General features: G+C 43.4%; 1 protein-coding gene across 2 annotated transcripts in view; it reads right to left on the bottom strand.

Moving 5' to 3' along the window:
* CAMKMT (calmodulin-lysine N-methyltransferase) overlaps positions 1-25,774 on the bottom strand; it is a 396,999-nt gene that overhangs the window by 101,791 nt on the left and 269,434 nt on the right. The window lies entirely within an intron of this gene.

The following is a 25,774-nucleotide window of genomic DNA, read 5'->3' as shown; positions in this document are numbered from 1 at the left end:
TTAAAATACTGCAGCTTCAGTATAGTCTTCTCAACATATAGTACAAAACATACTCTGTAACTTGATATAGTTACACTAAGGTGTCAGTTCAATCTGACCCTACAAATGAAAGGCATGGGGCTGGCTAGACCCAACAACATGGTGCCTGTGCAAAGCTGGTCCACATGCCACCCACTCCAGCCAGTTGAGGACCCATGCTACATGCTGCAACTACCCAGAATGGCCAGAGCAGAAGCTACATGAAGTATGGGTCCTGGACCAGGTGCCATGTGTGGTGCAGTCCTGAATCGGCCAAAGCAGGCACTGCATGCAGTGCACCCCTGGACCGGTTGGAGCAGGCACCATGTGCAGTATGAGTCCTGGGCTGGCCAGAGCAGACACCACATGTGGCATACATTCCAGGTCCCGCACACAGGGCCAGTCCAGTGTGTGCTGCATGCAATATATAAGTCAACTCTGAGCCACAGCAGCAGCACTGTGGGCCAGATGATGGGACTCTACAGGCCAGATATGGGCTGTGGGCTATATCTTTGACACCCCTGATTTATGTAATCTGACCCATTCAAAAACCTTAAAATGAAGCACAATTTCACTTATACTTAGTAATAATCAGAAGACGACAACAGAAGCCATTATGAAAGTTGAGGTTGAATTGGGGGCAAGTCCCATTCAGCCAGAACATAAAGAGGATTCAAATAACATGCTAAGACAAAAAATGTGTGTATTCTTTTCCACCTTCACACTGCCTACCAAACAATTAATACATTGAAAGTGACAGCAAGCAAGAGTGTACCCAAACGCTACACCACCATCCTTCTTCCTGCTCTTACACACAAACAGATCAGAAGTAGATCTTAAAATATTTTGAGCTTCAGACTTCTAGCTTAGGCCTACTTAAACTACCCACCTTGAAGAATGGTCAGTTTAGGAAAACTTGACAGGTAGTTATTAGGCACTGGAGATGACCAGTGATCAGGAATCCTACATTTTATGCCAGACTCTAAGGCTGCAAACAGACATCTGTTTGCTTTTGTTTTGTGCCACCAAACAAAAATTTATGGTGGCACAAAGCAAAAGCAGACATCTATGCCCTTTGCTGCCTAAATTTGTGACTGCGACAAAAGATAGTATACATTTGTGCCACTATTTTGTGGCAGACGTCTGTTTTAAGGTGGGAGAGTATGGGCAGCCTGGAGCTGCTCATGTTCTCCAGCTGCCCATGGCAAACACTCATGGGGCTTCAAGGACCCCATTTTCATGCCCCAGGAATCCCCCCTGTAGGGTAATCCCTGGTGCATGCAGCATCAGACCCCTGAAGACCTGGGACCACCTACCTGGGTTTTCCCAGTTGTAGAGGTGCACCATGGTGATTTTGCCTTGGGGCTAGGAAACCCCAGATAGCAGAGGTGCACCCCAAGCAGCATCCCAAAAGACTGGGCTCCTGAAGCCCTGGGAACAGTAGGAGCCCAAACCTGCAGGATGACAGGGAAACATCCTAGGCACACTGAAAGACCCATCACCCAGAGACACCAGTACTGTAATCTTGTTCCATCAACTGTCAGTGATTTTATAGTAAAGAGCCATGTTCAAAGAAGAAAATGGGACAAGTATGTTTGTTTGGCAGAACATAGCAACATCCCAGCACAGCTGATCTGCTTTATTCAGTGACTTCTGTTTATCGCTTATGAGGAGCTATGATTCACAGTGGCTAGAGGAAGGATAACCAAAACTAATACAGTCTCTCTGAAAAGGAAGTACAGTTACTAGCCAAGACTGGGGATTGTAATGATAGAGATGTAGGTTTTGCTTCTGCATAAGTTTTCTCCTAGCTTATTTAAAAAGTGTGTGTGTGTGGGGGGGGGGGTGATTAGAATAGTATTCAGACACCCATGCTTATCTTCAAGGTGGCATTACTGCTTTGGCTAAAAAGAGTAAAGTCCAAATAAATGTTAATAGCAATTAAAAGGGTGAGATTTCAGATCTAGTGCCCCACATCAGAAAAACTTTCCCTAGAGTATTTTATGAGGGAGTGGGTTTCACAGGTTTGTCAGCAATGTTAACGAATTCAGCATGGTGCACAAATTTTTACTTATGGCTAGATTACAAAATGCCATATAGACAAATACTATCCAGGCATATAATTATTATTCAAGCAATCAATGCATGAGAAACAACAATATGTGTAGCAGGGACCCAGCCGTGGCCCGTACTCACTGGGGCAATGTATGCCAGCATGCTCCCCAGGTGGCTGATCCCTGGCTGGGCTCAAGGAGAAATGGTGAGTGCATGAGTCGATGGCATGCTCCATTATGCTTCTGGGGAGGCAGTCAGAGAGCAGCAGACTTCCCCCTGCTTCCACTCCCAGGCTGGGATGAGGGCTGGAACCCTGGCTACAAGTGAATGTGGACCGCAATCTGAGAAGAGGGCAGGTGGCCAACACAAGAAGTGCCACCTAGGGCCCAGAATCAGCAGGTACTGGGGCTGATAAGCTCCTCTGGAGCTTTCAGCCCCTGTCGGCAGCAGTAGGACATGTGGGAGGAAGCAGGGGTCCAGGGTGGCCCAGACCAACCTGGAACTCCTCACGTAAGGTGGCACTGACCCAGGAAAGGGGGAACACACCAGCACAGTCATTGGCACATTCCACATTTTTCCACCGGAACTGAAGACCTGGAGTTGTAGACCAGGATCATTCCAGCTCTCTGACCGCCACTCTACTACAGGAGGTCAGGTATCTTTAGGGGTTGCACTGGGGTTCGTGATATCCCTGGCCCCACATTATCCAAAGGATTTGGTCCAGGACAGACTAGCTCATTCAGGTTGGGCTCTTATAAATGGGTAAGCCCTGAGGAGCCCCAACTGCCTGAAAAATGGCAGCCAAGATACCCTGCTGGGCCAAGGAAGGGCCTGATGCAGGCACGGACATGGTTATTTAAGTTATATTTGTTTACTTGGTTCTTTATATAGGCCAGACACCGCTGACTGCAGAATTGAAGCAAAGACCAAGGGCTCAGCCAAGATACGCTGACCCCGGGTGATGCGATTTCCTTCTGTTGCGGACTCTTCTGCCTGAACAACAAAGCCAGACACCCAGTATGGGCAGCAACAAAACACCCAAGTGGAAGGACGTGGGGTGCAGGGGAGGTGGAGCCCCACAGAAGACTCCTGGATGTTGTAGTCCATGCTGGTCTCAGTCAACCCTCTCCAAATCAGGTACCACCTCCTGATACCTTTCTTGATTACACCAAGTCATGGCGGGCGAGATATGAAAATAGGAGAGAGAGAGAGATCCACCGAGCGTGTAGCACTTTGGCCCTGCCCTGGTGTGGCTGCTCGACCTTGATCCACTTACATATGAGCGAAGGACAGATTCCAAGGTATTTTAGCTTTCGTATTTATTTTATTCATTCATTCAATATATATGCCATGCTTCTTAACAAATTTATTATTTTTATTCTATTTAATTTATATGACACTGTTCCCAACAAGATTCAGTGAGACTTACAATAAGACAATAAGAACATTTATAGAACAGGAAAACAACAAAGCAACTGAAATGAGAACTAGAATATCAACATAAGAAAGAAACCTCTTAAACGATACTGCAGCCTAGCTTTGTTTGCTAAACACCTGCCCAAGTATGAAGGTTTTAATGCACTTTCAGAGATGTCAGGGCCAAAATCTGCTGGGCCTCAAGAGGGAGGGAGTTCCAAAGCTGAAGAATAAGTGCTGAGAATGGTCTCCCATGAATTTTCACCAAATGGACTTGGCATAATATACTTGCAGGTCTTTGCTCTCAACTGACCTTAGGGGTCATGATGCAGAGGGCCCTTAGGTAGGACCCAGACCGTTAGGGCCTCATAGATCAAAACCAGCACCATTAATTGTACCCAGAAAACTACTGGGGGCCAATACAGTCTTTGGAGTACTAGAGTTATGTGCTTTTGACAATCTACCCCTGTCAGAAGACAGGCCACCATGTTCTGCACTTGCTGAAGTTTCAGCATGGACATTAAGGACAGCCCCATACAACATATATTGCATAAGTCGAGCCATGAGGTTAAAAAAGGTAGAGGTGATGGTAGCCAGCTCTGAACATGAAAGAAAGGATTGCAGCCCTGTCACCGAATTAAGTTGGCAGAAGGTGCTCCTAGCCACTTCTGTCACCTGAAGATCCAAGTAAAGCTGAGGATCCAGAAGCATCCCAAGGCTGCAAATCCAAATGATAAGAGGAGACTGAACCCCATGAATGACAGGTCTCCCAATCTTCCCCAAGTCAAGTGGTCTACCATCACCTCTGTCTTATCTGGATTCAGTTTCAGTTGGTTTACAGGCATCCAAACTCCAACTGCAGCCAGGCCCTGGGAAAAGACTGAGACTGCAGGGCCTGCACCAAATAGAAAGAGGCAGAGCTGAGAGCCATCAGCATACTGATGGCACCTCACTACAAATTTCTGCAAAATCTCACTCAGCAACTTTGAAAAGGGGCTAAACAAAGAAAAATGAGACTCTTTAGGGAGGAAAAAAAACTGCTAAAATTCTCTATCAATTCAATTCTCATCAAACCACCACAGTGCTCAAAGTTTATATTCTATGGTTTGGATTTTGTTGTCAATGAGATTTTTACAAAATAGGAATTTCAAAATGTCTTTCAAAATGTAATTCATAATTCATGTAATTCATATTTCATAGGTATGGGTGGATTTCATAGGTATGAATCCAGAATTCATAGGTACGGATGGTATGGTAAGAGCCTGGAGTCAGGAGAGGGGAGATAAAAAAAAAGTTTTAGTCTTACTCCAGATTTGTTATATCATGCTGCTTTTATTCTCCTATAGCTCCTAGATATTTCAAATGTACCTTAATTTTTATTTTTTTGCTAAAAAGTGCAATACCTGCTTATACTTACGTTAGCAGAAATCGATTAGAGGAGATCTATTATAGGAAAGCACAAATCACCATGCTTGGATCAGATTGCAGGCCCATCCAGTTAATTAATTCTGTATCTGTCAGTAGCCACTACAGAGGAAGTTCTAAGAAACCCAGAGTTAGGCAGATATGGGATACAGTGGTCCCACATATGGATCTCGCAGATCTCTCTGATATTTAGACACTGGCTTCAGCCCTGAAACACAAAGTATAATAAACAGGGATCCAGGTTTTCCATTTCCCATGGAAAAACAGAAAAAAATGCGGATCTTCCCTTTTAAGTGAGAAAAATGTGGATTTTTCATTTTAACAGAGAAACACATGGATTTTCCAGTTTTGCAAACAGCTCTCTGCAGACTGGCAGAGTTCCAGCCTGCAAAGGGCTGGGGAGGAATGGGAAAAGGACAGTCAGGCAGCAGGCACTATGTATATGTGCGCATGTACACATGCCCATGTCTTCCAGACAGCCTGGAGAGCAGCTCCCTGCAGGTAAATCATGGGGAAGGGGGGTGAATTGAGGACCCCATAGTGAGGGAGGCAGGGAGGAAGTTGGGCAGGGCTGGAGCTAAGGTTGCTGCCAAGCTGGGGCAGTGTGTGGGGCTCTGGGCTTGGGGCCAGAATGCACAGCTGCAGGACCCCAGTGGGGAGTAGGACCAAGTCATGGGCAGCTTGTCCAGGGGGTGGTGCATTTGGGCTGGCTCCCTGCCACTCCATGCACTCTTGGGGAGGGCAGAGGGGGCACATGCCCCACAAATCTGTGTGCAGGGGGGCGGGCTGCCTGCTGTGGGCTCAGGCTCCTCACCCTTCTGCCTTCCCCCTGGGGTCTCTGCAGCCCAGCAGGTGACACCCAGAGCAGGAGGGCAGGAGCAGCCAGGTGGGGAAGCTCCTTGCCACTGCAAGCCCTGTGCTACCCTGGCAATGGGCCCCCAGCCTGTCCAGCAGCAGCGGGGGTGGTAGCAGAGAGTTGTGCCTCCTGCTGCTGCCAGGTGGGCAGGGGGCACTTTGCCAGGGTGGCACAGGGCTTGCAGCAGCAAGGAGCTTCCCCACCCAGTCCTGCTCTGCCCTGCTGCACTGGGTCCCACCCACTGGGCTGTGGAGCCCCAGGGGGAGGACAGCAGGGTGGGGAGCCCTAGTCCACAGTGGGAAGCCCACATCTGCCCCCACCCAGAGGCTCGGCTCTGGTCCAGATATGCTGCCTGTGGGGGAGGGGGAGCCGGGCTCTGGGATCCACTCCACTGCAGTAGCCACTGCCTCCCACATGCAGCAGCTGGGGCTTGGATGCTGCTGTGGAGGGGGGCAGGTATCTGCAAACCTGGGTCCCTGGCCCCATAGCCTTGGCAGCTGGGGGCCTCCTTCCAGCAGGGCTGGGGGGGAGTTGTGGGTAGGGAGGTGGGGACCGTGGGTGGGGAGTGAGGGGCCTGGAGCTGCATCCTGGTGAGCTAAGGGGGCAGGAAGAGCTCTGATTTTGTGTGATAAAAAACCCAAAATCAAATACCAAAGTTTATATGTACTTAGAATTTATATTACTATAGTGATTGAGGCACTGGTAGGCTTCCAAATTGCTTTAATACTGTAAATATATCCATAAAACATTGTCTTCAATTGCTACCTATAGTGGTATTTCATTTTAATCACAGATTTGGGAGTTTTTAAAATCAGAGAATCTGCACACAAAAATTTAAATCAGAGAATTTGCATTTTTTTAAATCAGAGAATTTGCCATTTTTAAACAGAGAAAACGATGTTCCCTGATAATAACCCTTCCAAAATTTCTATTATCCTTAATTTAAATGGATATTCCTGATAGACATATACAGAGCCAATCTCCTTTTGAACCTTGTAAAATTCTTGGCCTCTAACTTCCTATGCCAATGATTTCCACAACCTAATTACACATTTTGTGAAAAGCTATTTCCTTGTACCAGTTTTGGATTACTTTTTAATTTCATTGAACACTACATTGTTATTGTAATGAGATAAAGAGAACAGAAGTTTCTTATCTACCTCATCTATACCATTCATTATTTTATATACTTCTACCTTATTGCCTCTTGAGTCATCTGCTTTTAATGGGGAAAAAAAATCTCTAAGAATCTCTCCCTCCAGGTTTTTTTTTCATATTAGAGCTTTTAGGCCCTGAATCATTTTTGACTCTCCTCTTTCAATCTCTTTCAGGGATGCAATATCTTTTCCGAGGTGCAGGGATCAATACACTATGGAACATCTAGATGAGACAGCAGTGCTGGTTTATATACAGGCATTATAATAGCTGTTTATTATTCACCTGGCCATTTGTTTTGCATTCTGACTACTTTTTTTTTTTTTTTTTTTTTTTTTTTTTACCCACAGCTGCCCATTCAGCAGTGGTATTATTTGAACTAAAATGACATTCAATACTCTTTCCTGAACTGATACAGTTAATTTTAGAGCTCTGCAAGCTGTATGAATATTTTACATTTTTCTCTCCAGTGTGCATTAGCTCGATATTGATCAACCTTCTATTTCATTTACCGTTTGGACGTCCATTCACCTAGTTTGTTCATGTCTCTCTGAAGTTTCTCAAATTCCTCTCTAGTCCTAACTAACTTAAATAACTTTTATCAGCAACTTTTATATTGCTGTTTCACTAACAAACCCTCTTTTCCAGAACATTAATAAATGTACTTAAGACCCAGAAGAGGATTTTAAAATGCTATTTAAGCCTAGCATGTGTTTTTGATCTCTTAATCAGTTTTCCGTGCTAGTTCCAGATCCTAAACAACTTCTTACGTGTTTAAACAGGATGCAGGTAGAAGTTAGGCACCTATGCCATAAAGTGTCACTCAAACTGACCCTGCTCAATGATTTTGTTATGGCCTGAAGAATATTCCTGGGCACTTAGACTTGAGCTACAACACATGCCCAAAAGGCATCCAGGTCAGCCACCTTAAGCACCTCATTTTGTCAGCCTATGTTGTGGGTCAAACTGGTTCTGGTAGGCACCTGAACTCCACCAAACTGAAATTTTTTTAGGAGTGGCTGTGTGACTTCGCCTATCGATTGTATGAATCTGAGAGCACACATGCACCTTAATCAAAAACCCAACTAGAGGATAAGATGGTAGCATCCATCTTTTCCCCAGTAGTTTAGTGGTAAGAGAAACCAGAGAATGGACTCATAGGCCCACCTCAGCTTGAAGGGGTTCAAACTCACAATCTCCCACTTCCCAGATGAGTGCCTATCAACCATGTTAGTATGTTCTAAGGCTGTATGTGTTTCTGTTCAACACACCTCTGTTGAATCTGGCCCACTGAAAAACCAAGATTAATGGAGCCAGAAGGAAAGGAAGCAAAAGGAGCAGGGAACATAACTCCTCAGCTTAATGGATGTTGGTCCTCACTTCCCGAGTTATTTCTGTTTTTTAATTAATGACTTCCTTAATTGCTCCCTTTCACTACTGGTTATCCAGCAGATCCATGGAATCGTTCAGAGGTTTCCTGATTCTATTATGCTCAAGGAATCACTCAAATCTTGAACCTTTACTTACATGCTATTGGAAATCTACTTTGGGCTTTGTAATTCCTTACTGTAACTGCTTACTGTCTGAGGTAACTTTCTATTGGCTTCTGAAAAACTAGTTTTCCAATTTTTCAAGGATTTCTAGCCTCAAATACCTTAAGTAAACCCTATCATCTAGTCAAATTGGTGTAAGTGTAGTCTTCCTGGTTCCCATTTTGTTCAGTAGCATGCATGTCTCCTGAGACTAATACAGTTTTTAAGTAATATCCATGCAAACTCTAACTGCTTGTCCAAACAAGTTTGCAGTGCCACATACCACACGTTCTGGAGTTCTCTGAGCCTTTGCTGCTCTGTTGCTATTTTTTTTCTGCAGTTTTTTTTGACCCCTGGATATCCAGGGGCTCAAAAAAAACCTTTGGAAAAAAAGCCCAAAGCAGCACATGCTCAGGCAGCATGCACTGCTAAAAAGCAAAGCTGGGCCACCTAGAGTTGTGCTGTGGCTGCCAACCAGGCTCTGCCCAGCAGGATCACTGTGGCTGCAGCTCCAGGAGAACCCCAGGACCTCAGGTAAGGGTCCTGGGGCCAGCGCAGTGCTGGCCACAGCCTCCCCTAGCCCACCTGGGACAACTTGCCACATGCCAAAGCACACATGGCATGGGTGTTCCCTGGGGACAAGAAGTGGCCACTACTTGTCCCCACGAAACCAAATGTCCATGCATGTCTGGTGTTTTATTTCCTATATTTTCAACATTAGTGCCCTTTAGAGTAAGTTCTCATTTTACTGAAAAGTTCTCTTACTAACATTCTGTGTCACCACTTTACTGGTACTCTACCCGCTCATTGTATATTATTTTGCTGTAGTCACTACTATCATCATTTATTTTATACCAGAAATTTTCCTTGATTATTGAATTCATATACAAAACAATCTAGAGTTGCTATTTTGGCAGTCTTCTCTTTGTTTTGCTTGTTTTCAATTAATTTTTCAACAGTAGCTCAAGGAAGAGGATACTTGGCTTTTCCAAGTATGGCTTCTTTTCTCCTTGGAATCAGTGAGACTGGGATTTACAAACCCTTTGGGATCTGGTTTGACATACAGCTTTACTTTTGTTAGCATCTGATAAAGTGAGCTGTGACGCACAAAGGTTTATGCATCTCTGATTCAGTTAGTCTACAAGGTTCACCTCTCCTTGCCTTTTGCCTGACTTCAGACTTACACTGTTCTCTACTTTTTGTTTAAAGGTATATACTAGACTAAAATAAACAGCATTTAATGTACAATAGACTGTTCTGATAGTTTTTAAATATCAACTGTCCAGATATTACAGTGGAGAATCCTTTCTAGACATTTTTACATCATACTAATTGAAATAATAATAGTACCAAGATGAGCAAACAGAATGTACATAATTTTGATCTCATAACAGTGCAAAGCAGGAACAACTTCATTAATAGAATTACATCAGTGAAAACGAAAGAAAAATTCAGATGATCTTTCCTTTACTATTTTAATGATTCCTTTTTTCCTTCCCCCTTATTTTAATGATCATATCTAAATCTCCATTCAAAATTACCAATGCAAGCTGAATTCGTAAAATGACGTGTTAGAAGAAAAGAAATAAGATTCCTCCCCCCACTTCCTTAATGTGCTGCCATAATTTTCTAATTTCCATTTACAAAAATACTCCATTGTTTAATATAACAAATGGCTTGAAAAAGGGGGAAAATAGAAGAAAATGAGGTCAGACCACACACTCCACTTGCACAGTTGCCTTTAGCAAGAAATGGTTTGACGTCAACAGACAAAACAGAAGTATGCAGTTCTTTCATGAGAATAATCAGCCAGCAGCAGCAAGTTTATTAATGAGAAATATAATTTTCTATTCTATGTTTTATTTTTCAGTAATGATCTTTTCTAACAACTAATCTCCAATTCTTTTTCATCACGATCACTTTTGTTTCTTGTTCTTGTACGCTGCCAGGTGCCAGATCAGTCCTGCTCCAGTGAAGTCAAGACCTAAACTCTCATGGACTAAAATAGGGGCCTAAAATAGTAATCCTCGCAGCAGCAAGTGACTACTCCTTGAAATGTCCTTAATGCTTTCTCAAAAAATGAAATATATGAAACTATTACTAATACAACTATGTATGGTTTAAGTTTTCCAAATCTTACTCATAATAATATGCCTACTTGAAGTCACAGAGCCAAAATTCTGTTTTCATTTAAACAGTACAAATCAACAGCAGTTTCAGCAAAGTCAGTGGAATTATTTCAGCCTTCATGTCTACATGTGCATTAAGGCACTTTGCCTAATGTGCATTAAATTTAGTACCCCCAATGTGATGTATTAAACAAATTCACATTAAACTGCTTTAATGCACAGTAACAAATGTGCATGGTTTTTAAGTGATGCTTAATGTGCAGTAGCCTATTTTACTGTTCATTAGTATAATTGCACACTTTCTTATGTGACACTTTAATGTGCAATACAATAGGCTACTGCGCATTGAAGTACACGCGTAGATGTGCCCAGAATGACTAAAAGCAGAATGAGACCGGAATTCAAAGCTAAGGATAAAGTAAAATTATATGCAAACTAGTCTGGGTCCAGAAATGCATATAGCAGAACAACTTGACCTCTACTCTGTACCATCTTTAAGCTGTATAACAATTACAATTTCCTCATTAACAGTGTTTAACACTTTACAATAAATAAACTGATTTTAAAGAAAAATAAGGTTAAACCTACCCCCTCCCCCCTCCCCTCCCATCATTAAAGAGTGAAGTAAGGTTGTTTATATATTGAGTATTGTCAGAGACACCATTTTAGCTGAAGACAGCCTGGTTTTGAAAACATTTATCTTTGGTGAGAGCCACTGCAGAGGAATGGGAAATACAAACCATTTTGCAACTGAGCAGTTGTTTTTTTTAAAAGCTCTATAAAACATTAGTCATCAGCTCTTGCCAAAGGAGAAACTTTTAGCTCTGAAGAATAACAGCAAATGAATACCAAAAATGTAGATTGCACACAAAATAACAGTGAATTAGACTCTATGGAAATGTAAGAAGAACCTGAACATAGGCTGTTAATAAGACCTTTAGGGACAGAAAAAAATCTGACCTGGTGCACTAAATTTCTTGAAGCATTAAATAATCTTAATTAAAACTAATTAACAAATATACTTTTAGATTCTTAAAAACCAACAAAATAAATCTGCACCCAAGAGAACGTACTGTAATTTGTGGGAGAACATGCTACCAAATGTTACATTAAAAAAACAACTGATGACCTCTTTTAAGTGCAAAACTCAACTGAAGTATGGAACCATGAGAGACGCTTTTGTTTTTAAAGCATTAAAAATCTTTTTAAAATATGGATTGAAGTAAAAATTTAATTTATGAGTCAGAATACAAGCTTTCTCCATTTTTTTCCTCTTTCCTGTCAAAGATTGTTAAATTGTGTAACTCCAAAATAAAGCAGGGACTCAAATTAAATACAGGTGTTGATATAGTAGAAAGCATTCACTCATTATCATCAAGGGAAAACTCTGGATATTTTTCAAAAGTGCAAGCATGAAAATTTACCTACCAAAGATGAAAGGGTTTAGACTCCCAACACTGAGCAGGAGATTTATGCTAACATTAATAGGAATTAACAAACAAATCCATAGTTCACTGACAGAACAAACATAACATTAAACATAATAGTAGTATAGACTACAACACATACAAAAATTGTTGGGGTTTTTCCCTCTTATTCTTAAAGTTAAGTATTTCCACTGGAATTTGTCTGTAGATATTTCAGACATAGAAAAAACAAATTTAAATGTTGATGCTAGATTAAAACCATTAGGTTGTCGTATTACTGATGTTTTACAATAACAAGTTTTAAAAATGTCACATTTTTAGTGTACAGGCAACCCCACTTCATGCTATTTCACTTAGCACTATATTTTGCTATAATGCTCATTTTAAATTGATACCTGATTTCACTTAGCGCTCAGCAAGTTTTGCTATAACGTTAGCGGTTGCCATCTTGGGATGTTAAAAACACTTGTGGTCTCCATCTTGGGTCGTCAAATACTTTCAGCTTTGCTTAACGCTCGGTTTTGGAGGAAACAGTTGAGAGCGCTAAGCGGGGGTCGCCTGTATTGCTATACCACTGTCATTGAAAGTAAGAAACTATTAGGAGAGGGAAAATTTTGGCATATGGGCTAGGGACAGAAATTACACATAACCCAGTTTAAGTGATCAGAAATGTATGGGGATCCCACTGCTGTCTACTATGGTTTAGGGAGAAAGGCAACACCCTTCGGACCCCATCCCTCTCCACTAAATAGGAGCAATTAGGATACAGTTGCATGTGCTCAGCCTGGTTTCTCCTCCAGTGTGTGTATATAAGAGATGGAGAAAGGGGCTGATGCTTCTTTTTGTCACTTTGGTGCTGGTTAGTGAGTTAATAAAGATCCAATATATGGTTCTTGTAACCCAAAGAGGTGCCTCAGAATAGGCACAGGACATGATATTGCATCCTAAGTTGGTTGTCTCCATATCTTCCAAAACATGTGGCTTCCCTCATCCCTTCTCCCATACTGTATACCGGGGTAGTCAACGTTTTTTGGCCAGAGTGCCAAAAAACCCACAATGTCTACTTTGTAAGGTGCCAGAGTGTTGGAACACCACAAAAACAAAACTGGGGTGGAAGGGGTACATGGCAGGATGCATTACATATTTAATACAATTAATAATCATTAATGTTGCTTTTTTTGTTTTACAGTAAATACCAGGCTTTCTAAAAATTCAAAACCTGATGACAATAAAAAAAACCTCCATGTACTGCCTTGCACTTGTGATTTTTTTTTCTTGTTAAGCAAGTTGTGATGAGGGGGAAGAGAGGGAGAGAGGAACAGGGAGCAGCAGGCACTGGGAAAGTCACTGTGGGCAGGCTGGCCTGGCCAGGCCCTTGGGAAGGCTGCACCTGGATGAGAGCTGGGGTCAGGCAGGGAGTGGGGGCTGCCCCTGGGCTCCGCTACCTGGGCCACAGTGGGTGGCCCAGCAGTATCAGAGGTGGGGCCCAGCCGACCTGCGCAGCTCTGTGGGGATGGGGCACAGTCACCCTGCCCACAAAGGGACACTGCCTAGCTGGAGCAGTATGCTGGGCTCAGGATGTTTCCTGCTTGGTCTTTATGCCAGCCAGGTAGACTGCGAGTGGCAGCTGCAGCCGCAGGCTGTACCCTGGGCTTTGGGAACAGCCGCTGCAGCTGGTGCTCAGGTCCGAGCCAGCCGGGAGCGTGCAGCACAGCGGCTCTGTGCAGAGCCTGCCCCAGCCCTGACCCCTTGAAGGGAGCTACAGGTGGGCAAGGCTGGGACCTGGGCAGGCTGAGGCAGTTGCTGTGGCTGTTCCCAGGCTCCAGGGGGCAGCCAGACCCCTGCACCAGGGATAGCTCTGCCCTGACTGCACTGTGCCCAGCACACAGGGAGGCCGATCTGAGAGAGGGAAGTCCCCCGAGCCTGGCATCCTGCCCCAGCCAGGCAACATCCTCGTGCTCAGGGTGGCTGCAGCCCATCCCTGCAGAGCTGCGTGGGCTGGGCCAGGCACCATCACAGCCTTGCCTTGCCTGCCCATCATAGCTCAAGCCCCTCAGAGCCCCAGAGCAGCCCCCACTTTCTGCCCAGATCCCGCCTTCCTAAGTGCCTGACCAGGCTGATTTGCCCGTGGCGCCTCCCCCCATGCCACCCAGACCCTGTCCCGGCTGCCTGGCCCCAGCACTCAGCACCTCAGTGCTGCCCTGGGTGGGACAGGCTGTCTGCCTGCCTGGGCAGCTCCCTCCAGAAGCCAGCTGGACTGGAAGGTGCAGTCTGGGAGCAAGAGGTGGGGGCAGTAGAACACAGACAGCATCCCTGTGCCTGCTGCAGGGCTGGGACTTGTGGCTGCATGGGAGAGCCCAGAGCAGCAACTTAAAAACAACCCCACAATTTCTTTGCGCGTCTCCCGGCGTGCCAGGAAAAATGTCTCCATGTGCCACTAAGGGCATGAGTGCCGGGGGTTGCCAACCCCTGCCCTACACGGAGGAGGGGTACAATTTGGGTCCACAGTTTTCTGTTACAGTCCCTGGTCAGCTCAAAGGAATTAATTAATGTGGAGAATCAGCTATGGTATGCTGCTTTATGGCTATTTTCATCACCATAAGTGAAAGCACAGGCCTTAGACTACTGTAACTTGCTCCAGGATCAGGAAAGGAAGAAAAATATAAGAACCCTGACTATACATGCCCAGCCAAGGATAAATTCTATGCAACAATGGCCCTTCATGTCCAATATCTAGCCAAATTCGGCCATCAAATATTCTGACACAGTTCCCATTAAAGTCACTATATGATTATCTAAAAGCACAGAATATGACCCTTGATTGCCTGTTAAGTAGCAGTTCCCCTCCCTCATCTATTATCAAATTTGAATAGATTTTCATGGGACAAAAAGTACACTTTCTACTCTTAGGGAATTATCCCAACCAAACATTGGAAGTCTACTGAGAACAATAAAGGTATGAGAGCTTCTCAAGTAAATACTGTTCTTATTCTGAACTAAGAATGACGAATTTGCAAAATACACAGGGCTTGATCCCGAAATCCTGCTCTTACACAGAAGTCCACTACTGAATTTCATGGGTTTTTTGCTGGTGTAAGGACAAAATCAAGTCCAATGATTATTATAGTTTTCATTTTCACTGTCAACTCACTGAGTTATGTGATTTCTGAAAATATATTTATTTTCTGTGAAGGAAATTATCTAATGCATTACTGTGCCCCTGCTACAGATGGATGAAATTCCTGACTTTATGTTTTCTATTCTAACCATTAGCACATATTTCCCAGAGCAACTAATTTCTGAAGGCACCTGAAATATCTAAATGGAACTGTCAGCTTAAAATTAAGTTCTGAGTGAAGTGCTAGTATCATTTTCCTTAAAATCTATAAATATTAGGTACATTAATCAGTCATATTGAGTTTTTATGCGCTTTAAAAAAATCCCCTTTCTGATTAAAAAGAAGTCTTCACTACTGCTGCTCACACAATCCTATACACAATACTCTCTCACAATCCTAAAATAGAGTTCACTAAAATATCCTAGGTACAAACTACTGTAATGTAAAGTCTTCCAATAATCTGTGACCATAGTATGATTTCAGCCTAACAAATCAACATAAACACTGGGGCTTCTACCAAATTCTATATATTCCCATGACGGCTGTTACCAATGATGCCACTAACAATATGATGTCCATAATATCGACTGTACTCTTTACTCTCAACATGAATTGCCCCCAAGAGTCAATCTATTATCATGGTATTGTGAGATTCTATATTTATAATGTCTCAATATCTGGAAGTCAAGATTTGCTTAGGGCACCAGTACAAAAATTAATTTGCTACCTGATAATGGCATCTGAAATATTAGGTCTTTTTTTCTGTTTTATTCCTGTTCATATGACACATAGAAATAAAGATCCTAGAAGGCAAATTATGCTCTAAAATATACCTGTGTAACTCCATAGGTTTAAATACGGTTGCACCAGTGTATAGAAGGCACTTTTTTTTTTTTTTACATGATTCTCAAAAAAAGGGAAGGACCCCTCTTGACTTTCAGAATTCAGGATAGATTTGTCTAGGATAGAAAGATACAGAAAAAAATTCTTTGCATATAGAATATCTGTTTTAGCGCAACTGTGGAAACATGGAGACACTATACAAAAATACCACAGTACCAGATTTATCAACTATTTATTTAGTTGCAAAACCACAACTTAAAACTATTTAACCATTCATATCTTACCAAAAATATAATCCAATGATGAAGGAAGTAAAATTACAACCCCTGTATTTACTTGAAAATAAGATAACCCTAAATATAAAACAAGCGCCCCCCCCCCTTCCCCCCTCACCACCATCAGTAATTAGATTCTATACCTGGAAAATTTACAAACTTGTTATAATTTTCCAGGTATAAATTCTAAATATCAAAGGACTGTCCTGAATTCCCCCTGCCCCCCACCCCGTTCCCTTCCCCTCAACTGCTACAGCAGGGAAAATGGTGGCTGGCAGGATCAGGTGGCTGGGAGGGTCAGGTGGCCCCCTTGCCCTCTCCTCCACTTTTTCCCCCTGCAGACTTCCTGCCCTCCCCCACTTACTGTCAAACCCTGCTTAGGCTCCCTTCTCTCCCTGTATCACCATAAATTGTGTATCCAAGATCCTCATATTTGGAGGCATGTGTAGACTCTCGTACAGATCAGCCTGCAAGAGGGGTCAGGACTCTTGTAGGGTTCAGTCAATGCAAGGGACAGGCATTCATCCTCTAACTACACTTGAGTCATTCAAGGCCAAGAAGATGGTATCTCCTCTCCCAGGCTAGTATACACGATACAAACCGCATAATATTACTCCAGAGTCAAAAGACTCATGACTTACAGTTCATTGGGCAGAGTTTCAAGCCATGGTGACCCCACAGCCCAGCACTGCTCAGTATATGTGCATATTCCAGGTAACCCCCAACAAAGGATCCATATGCTTAGTAGCCCCCCACTTTTAACTGGAACTAAGTGTTCTAGTCACAAGTCCTGGGACTCTCCAAAAATTTATATGCAGCTGAGGTGCAGGGCTGCCTAGTCTGTCTCCACCCCATAGAGGGCAGAGCCACACTAATCACATGCAACAGGCTAAGAGAGGAGGCAACATAGCCTCTCAGCTACACAGAAATTTTATGATGTTTGCCAGACATTTAAGCATCTTGAAGAACCAGGAATCACTGGAAATGGGAAAGAAAGGTGCTGCTCAGGTGTGGGAGTGAAGAGGAAGTCAAAATGTATTTGATGTACTGGTTCACTGTGACTTGAAAAGGAGCTGGGCACAGAGGGGAACAGAGCACAATAGGCACTACACATCTTATTCAGATGGACTGCAATAACCTATCCTTATAAGACCAAAATTATGTAGCAAACATCACCTGGCACAGGGACATGTGGCACAGGATCATACAACCCTCCCCCCCCCCCCCCCCGAGTGAAGAGGGGAGCGAAGGAAGTGAAGAAGAGGAAGAGACAAGTGGAACGGAGGACAGCAACAGCAGGTCCTCCAGCGGGTGCTGGCGCAACAATGACGGAGAGGGCACTTGAACTGAGTATGTGACCCCGGAAGCGGGGCAAGGGTGGAAAGGAAGGATGGGTTGGTCTAAAGGACCAGCATGGACTTAGTTGTTTTGTGTGTGCTGCAGATATTGTAACGGCTTTGGGTGGCCAGCACTGGCCTTTGTACGGGTGCGTGGGAGCGCAGGCATATGGGGGTTTTTTTGTAACGGGAAAGGTTTGATCCTTTTGTGGTGTAATAGGTAGAGTGTAGATGTATATAACCTTATATAGAGAGAGACATATTTTTACAAAAATAATAATAATTAAAAAAAATGTAGCATTTTCGGCACCAAAGGGAAGATGTTGGGGCTGGCTCTGACAGTCCCAGTTTCAGTCTGGTATTGCTGTACCTCCAGGCCTGGTACCAGTTCCCTACAGAGGGAACACCTGTCCATTTTTTAAGCCCCCTCCTCCCCCATAAGCAACTGGTAGGGGGTGCATGGGGGTGCACGTTCCCCCCTCCCCAAACACAGACACACACACAAAGGTTCCCATCAGTGTGTTTGCCCCATATGGACCAGGTGTTTTATGGGCATGCTCAGCATAGGCTGCATTCATAGCTTCATAGTTGGTTTCCATGACTGAGCAGACGCTGCTTCTAGAAGCAATTTAATGATAGACAATGTATTTAACAGCAGGGTGGGGGAGGAGCCTGCTGGTATGCAAATATAAGATGAGGGGCTTGTTTCCCCATGCTGACTGGGGGAAAATACCTCATCCTATATTTGAGGAAATATAGTGTGTGGAAAAGCAAAGTTGCATGATCTTCCAGGAAAATGAATGGTATCATTTTTATTAAACAAAATCATGATATGAAATATGTAAAATGGGAGACAATGCTATGATGAGTATATTAACCCAAATGTATTGACAAGGGCCAAGAAGAGCATAGAATTAGGAAACACAAAGGGAGGGGCAATGTTACACAAACATGTCTTTATAAGACAGTAGGAAAATTCTGAGAGATAAGGAAAATATTCAAAAAATCTATTTAGGAAGAATTCAGCTGAAGAGATATTATTCCTTATCTGAAGCCCCAGCATCTGAAACCCCAAAATGACATGGTATTTTATACAAGTAGCGTTTTATTCAAAAGCACAAATATCACCAATGTAACGAGAGAATGCATATGAGGCCTCTGCTGTAATAATTTTGTAAAGAGGTGGGTGATGGCTGATTTTTCCCAGCCACCTACCTTTGACAAAATCATGGTGAGACTATTATAGGCCTAGCTCCTTTGTACAGGCAAACCAGTCACACCTTCACAAGATCTCTACCTCAATTGCTATAAAATCAGAGAGATACCTTTAGTCTCTTCTTCTGTAGACTAAGCTTTTGAAATTACATAATTTACAACAACTCAGTGCATAGGTGCTGAGTACATGGGGGCCCGAGGGCCCTGGACCCCTTGGGAAGAGGGCTGTAACCTGAAACGGGTAAAACTTTCCATGTGCCCATCATCTTAAGCTCCCCCTGGCAAAACTAAAAATCAGTGTTCATGACAGTGCATTATTTTTGTGACGATAAACAGGATTTTGATTTTTTTTGAATGCACATACTCATAAAATGCTGGCATGTTATTTATTCTTACATGGAATATTTTTTCAATACAAAGAAAACCAGTATAAAAAATAATGCTCATTGTCCTAGTGTATTAATAGATATGGTTGAGAGCAGAACAATAGCTCTCCCTCTTATATCATAGAGCAGAACCAATAATTATTTTAAGCTAGTACTTTATAAAATTAGAATAGACTTCCTAAGACAAAGACTAAGAAAAAAATGTGTTATGACTCGAAGTGTAATATAAACTTGATGAATGCACATAATGACCCTAACTACATTTATAAAACTGATTTACTGATTTACAAAAAAAAAAAAAAAAAATTATAAAAACGCTAATTAGAGTAGCTCTAATTTTTTTTTTAATTCGGTGTTACTAAAAATGGAATTTTAGTGAATTAACATTTTAGCCAGTTGAACAGGAAGTCCATCAACTTTTGAATTAAAACACCAATTAAATGAAATATGAAATTTCATAGGCTTTGCTTTTCACTGGTACAGCAGTAACACTTAATCACTTTTCAAAAGCCTTTCAATCCATGACATACTAATCTACCTGTATTTGCTTCATCTAAAAAAAAACTAATCTGTTGCATGCTCTAAACCTAGAAGTTGTATTCACTGTAAATTGTTTCAAATTATTACAAATGTTCAAGCAATAACATATTCTAAATTATGGATAAAATGGATACAGTAAGATGAAAGAGACAGAAAGAAAAGAAAGAGAGCTCCTTCTCTCCTTTTCTTGCCTCTCCTTTTCTCTCTCTCTCTGTTCTCTTCTCTCTCTCTCTCCTTCCTACTTTTCCCTTCCCCTCTCCCTCTTCTTCCTACCTACCCTCCCTCCTCCTTCCTCCACAACCGGACCGAATCTGTAGTTCATCCGGAGCTGTGACGCTCAGGCGTGGACCCAGGCAGGAACTGCTGCCATGCCGGGCTGGCAGCAGCATCAGAACCTGGCAGCAGTGTCTCAGCTGATGCCGACGCCTGCCTGGCACAGCAGCAGCTCCTGCCTCGGTCCACAGCTGAGCACTGGGGTTCCTGGCGAACTACAGTGTCAGCTGGGTTCTGGAGAAAGGGGGAGGGAGACAGAAGAGGCAGACAGAGAGAAAAAGAAAGACAGACACCGCCACCCACCTGGTGCAGCAGCAGCTCCTACCTGGGTCCATGGCTGATGGCACTGGGAGGTTCTGGGTCAGGGCTCCAGGTGGGAGCTTCTACCACAGTGGGAGAGCAGCAGGTCAGTTTTGGACACCGCTGACAGGTTCTGTGTCGGAGCTCTTAACCTGCCCTTGGCATCCACAGCTGACATAGCTGCATGCCTGCTGCAGTGGAAGCCCTGTCTGGGCCCACAGCTCATAACTTGAATAAGGTCTCACCCGCCTGGCACCACACAGCAGCCAGAGCTGCTGGCCCCTACGGGCCAGATCCAGTGGTTTGGTGGCCATCCACCCATGGGCCTGATTAAATCTGTTAGCAGACTGGATTTGACCCATGGGCCATATTTTGCCCACTCCTGACCAGAAGATAAGTGTGCAAGTTCCTTCCTCTAAAATCAAGCACATTGTAGTTCTTGCCTGCATGCAGTGGGATGCTCCATAAAAAATAGTCTCCACAGAGCAGCTCTTTGGCTACCCTGATGTTTCAAGTAAGGATTCCTTCCCTCTGAGCATATCCCCTGTACCTAGCTACTCAGGTAGGCTATTATAGGACTACATTTGTTCCTAAGTAGTGGGTTTGTGAGAGCCATCTGCCCTAGACTGAGTTTTTCTATACAAAATCATATTCAAATACAAGCTAAACTTAGTAAATGATAATGACTTTGCTACTTTTGTGGAGAGTTTCCTCTTAATCTCAATGAGCTATCAGCGCATAGGCTTTTGAGTGTTTTGTGAGGGACAAGTCACTCTTCATTTCCTACTGCATATCTTTCTCAGATTTCTAATGCAGTTTTCCAGTTGTGACAACATGGGTATAGACCAGTGGTTTTTGATCTTCTTAGAATTGAGGCACCACTTGCAGGCTCTTAATCTTCAATAATTTTTTTTTCTACAAAAAAAATAATAGAGCAATTTTTCTATTGTAAAGAACCCAGCAGGTCAAAATGTTTTTAACTCTATGGATTCCTATTTGAAATCTCTGGGTTTTATCTTGAGAATCATATCTGCACACCTAACAGTGCAATTATTGCATGGCACTCAACCTTTGAAAAGATCTCAGGGCACCCCGAGTGCTCCAGCAATCTGGTTGAGAATCTTTGGCAAAGACGAACGTATACTCATAGCAGCTTCCAAAGGGAAGGGGGAGCTGCTGCTGCTCAGGAACATACAGCAGTATTTATGGCATTATAAGTGTTACATGTGTATGATCCTGTAGCAATAACACTGTAGCAAAACTGCTGCCCCTGCTTGTATTGCTTCAGACTTAAACACAAATGACAGTCGAAGCGTAACAGCTGCTGGATACAGCTGCTACATGCAGCAATTCCCCTCCCCTTTTGAAGCTGTTTCAAGTGCATGTTTGTTATATGATCTTCCTGAAAATTAAGTCACCGAGCGTGAGGTATGATGCATTAATGCAGCTATCTGCAGGAAGGCAAATAGTTGTAGTGTTTGATCACCTAAGGCACAAGCATCATCAAAAGTTACCCAAAAAGTCTCATGCTATGCTGCAGACAAGTGCTGGAGTGGGCAAAAATGGCACTTCTCTTTACCACCATATGAAAGCCTTATCATTATTTGCAGTTTCTTTATCTTATCATATTGTATTAATATCAATCATATCAGTAGTATACAGAAGTGTTAGCTGATCACAGGAATGATACTACCCTCTTATCTACTCAGGCTTATATATAAAGTGTTATGTGTTACTGCTAAAGTGTCATGAAGATGTTTGAAACACAAACAATTCTAAACCAAATCTATCTTGTGAAAAGCTAACATAAAATAGAGAAACAGAAAATGCAATGCAGTCTATCCAGCGAATGCAATCCAGAACAGATTTATTTTTCAACTTAAAACTTTCCTTTATTGATTTACATAAATGGTAGTGCTGCTCCACACTTCTGGAAGTCGAGTCCTAAGAATGCTTGATTTGTTCATTTGCTTTAAGACTGTCTAACCAGCATCATCAGTATCTATCTAAAACCACTTCCCACATTTGCCCTTCTGTCAAGTGACTATTTCTAGTACAGTTTACTGTATGGGGTTGTGCCTTCATGAACAGCATAAAATCATGAAATACAGTAGCCCTTTCAGATAAGGCAAGACTAAACTATTAGCAGAGACAGGAGGAAAAGCCTGAACTGAGGAAGAGTATGTAACTATGAATTCAGCTACAAAGAAAAATGGAGACCAGGAGTTTGTGAAGGATAGTAGCTGGGCCACAACCTCCAAAACTGTAAAATTTTCTAAAGACAAGCTGCTGCTGCCTTTTCCTTTACAGACAAAATGCCGAAAGACTTGTCCCAGGAAGAACCTATATGCAAAGGCCATTTCTACACTAGGAAAAAGCTGTATATTTAACATGTAGTGTTCAGTAGCCACTCAGGACTCCATGTGCCTGAAAGAGGCACAGTTACAACTGCCTCTGCTTAACAGAAAATGTGTCTTTGCAGTGATCTTTCCCAGACTCCCCGTGTGGGGAAGCTAAACCACTTAGAAGTATAATTTCTAATATTAATAGCACTTTTCAAACATCTATATAACACACAATTCCAAATATAAGCAATCTACTATCTAAATTAAACACAAATTCCATTAACTTCTGAGGAGACTGTCACTTGAACTTGTGGGTTTTGCAATACCAATAATACAGCTGCCAAAAGGTGGTTAGTTCATTTGTTCTTGCATTGTTCTGTCTTAGGGCTTGGTTGCTTTAACCCATTGTGGTTGTTGTCTGAGATCTCAGACAAAGAACTCACTGTCTCATTTTCAAGAACTGAAAATGTACAACCCCAGCTACCTTGTTGTAATAGCCTTAATAATTTCCTGTAGAATCCCATCATGAGCTAAATCTCTGGAATTACAGTCCATAGTTTATTTGAGACCAGACAGATATTCTTAAAATCAAACTGATACAAAGAATGTTCATCTCTGGACTTTCCTGCCTCACTTTTGTCAAACTCTGCAGCCTTTCAGTACAGCTAATGGCTTAGCATTTCTGTTGTATCATATTTTCTAACTAGTTTCCTGCCTTATATAGCTCTGTGGCTACACACAGATGTTGCATCTGTTGTGGGATCGGCTGTCCTACAATTTGTTCTGGAATGGAGAAGTCAAGAGTTTGGCATGTCCACACATTACTCTTCAAAGCAGGTTTAAAGATTGGCTGGATGCACTGCTGCTCTTCTACCAGCAGTTGGCCAGAGAGAGCACACATCTTAGCATACCTGGGGATAGTCAAGTATCCATAGGTTCCTGTAACTCAGCCACTTCGAAGTAAAGCACTCAGGGGTCGTTCAAATCATGGATAGGTAGCAGAATTTATGCGAGAGGGGTTTTGGTCTGATTCACCGGGCAGCTCATGGCCCTGACTGCCTGACTGTATTTCCAGTACATTTGTGCTGCCTGCCATCACTGATTGTGCTCTGGAGTGTCCACCATCATTGGCTGCTGGAGATCCATATGTGGTCATCGCCTTGTAGACCAACTGGCCCAGCATTGTAAACCTGTGAGGGATACTAAGCAGAAAAGGCAACATCAGCAGGCACTGATGGCTGCCATGACTACTTCCATTAGCACCAAGAATGAGGGAATACAAATGAGTATTTGTGGGGGAGAACCTCATGCACGTGCTCAAAGAACGGATGGTACGTGGCTACATCCAGATCCTAGTCCATGACAGCTGTTGCCCTGAAGATCTTTTGGCTGCAGGTCAGCGCATTGTTGCCACGTGGATGTGGGAGCAACTCCAAGCTGTGGAGCGGTGTTTCTGGGCCAGGGAGATGAGGAGCCACTTGTGGGAGTAGATCATCATGGCCACCTGAGATGATGAGCTGACTTATGCATATCCAGGGCACCTTCAAACACTGCAGGAGCCTAGTGAGACCCTGAGTTGCAGAGCTCTCCAGATCCTCACCCACCAACACTGCATTGCCCAACTTCACCTGACGCAACCATAACAGTGGCCTGCCCCTTACCATCCCTGGGGCTTGTCCTGTCACAGGTTGGATTTTCTGGAGCAAAAAGTCCACGTTGGGAGATGGCTGGTTGGAAAACTGAACACTGATGGGGCAGGATAAACCAGGCCCTTGTTGTCCAAGCCTAGGCCCATTTCAGAGTCTGGGCAGCTCTGGTGGTGAGTCCACACAGCTCAGCAGGATGGACTGGGAGTCCCCATTTTGGTTCATTGGTTGGGTTCCTATGCTGGCCTGTGAGGGCTGTGTGTCTTCAACCATTGTCATATTGGCATCCTCATCGTTCTCCTAGGCTGCAAGGGCTGCCATATCCACTATGTTTTTGGAGATGACAATGTCACTGACCACAAAGATGCGGGAGAGTTCCTCATAGTGGGCACATGTGAAGCTACACATGCCTGACACAGTTACTATGCCACATCTTTGTGAACTGATGCCTCAGTACCTTGCACTTGGACAGGAACTGGGCTCAGTCACAGGCATGTCCCTAGGCTGCCACTTCCTATGAAAGTTATTCAAAGACTTCCTTGTTCTAGTGGTTTGACTGGAGCATTTGCTGATTCTCAGTCTCACCACAGATGATAATCACTCCCTGGACCTCCTCTCTGGTCTAATTGCTGCTGCATTTGTTCATGGTGCTGGAGTCTTCATTTTGATGGGGGAGGATGGATGGGTGTGGGGGGACATGGAAGTCCAAATTTGCTTCTGAGGGTGTTGGATGGATTTAATGGGTCCTCCCTGATAGCAAAATGGTTTTGTGGATGGAGGTTCCCAATAATGGGTGGTGTTTGAGGGTGGTTCAGTGGATGCAGGCTCCAATGCTGGTCTTGGGTGGGTGGTAGCATGAAATGGCTGGTAGTTCAGAGACAGAGGCAGCCACCCGAGGCCTGACATCTCTAGGCAGTAGAGTTCTGTGGTCAGGGCCAGAACAGCTGCACAAAATTCAAGAGAGACCAAAATCAGGACTGACGCAGTGCAAGGTACCTGGAAGTCTGACCAATCCACTTGTCCCACGATAATATTGCAGGACAACACTTCAAACATCTGTCATGATAGCATATGACAAACTGTTGCAAACCTTTCTGGTGATTTGTCCTGCAACAAGTGACAAGGATGTCTAAATGCTCATGTTGTCCCACAATAAAATATTTTCTCCCACAACAAGGGTGACATCTATTCGTAGCCCCTATGTAGGTATTACAGGGCTTTGGCTCAGAAGCTTGTTGGCTCTGAACCTTATTTTCCTACTGCCTCTCAATCTCTGAGCCAATGAACCTAATGAAACATTTTGAGATACGTTGCGTTATTCTAGAGCTGCTAAATATGGCTCATTTGAATCCACCAAGGATTTTTCTTTATTATACAGAAGTCCTTGACTACAGGAAAGCTAACTTTGACAAGCTCAGGAGGCTTGATGGTGAGGCCCTAATGGACCAACCCAAAGGGAAGGGTAGTTCAGGATGAGTGGTTG

Source organism: Alligator mississippiensis, chromosome 1 (assembly GCF_030867095.1).
Source record: "Alligator mississippiensis isolate rAllMis1 chromosome 1, rAllMis1, whole genome shotgun sequence".
Taxonomy (NCBI): domain Eukaryota; kingdom Metazoa; phylum Chordata; order Crocodylia; family Alligatoridae; genus Alligator; species Alligator mississippiensis.
The sequence above is the reverse complement of the archived record's forward strand: the minus strand, read 5'-3'. Positions and strand labels throughout refer to the sequence as shown.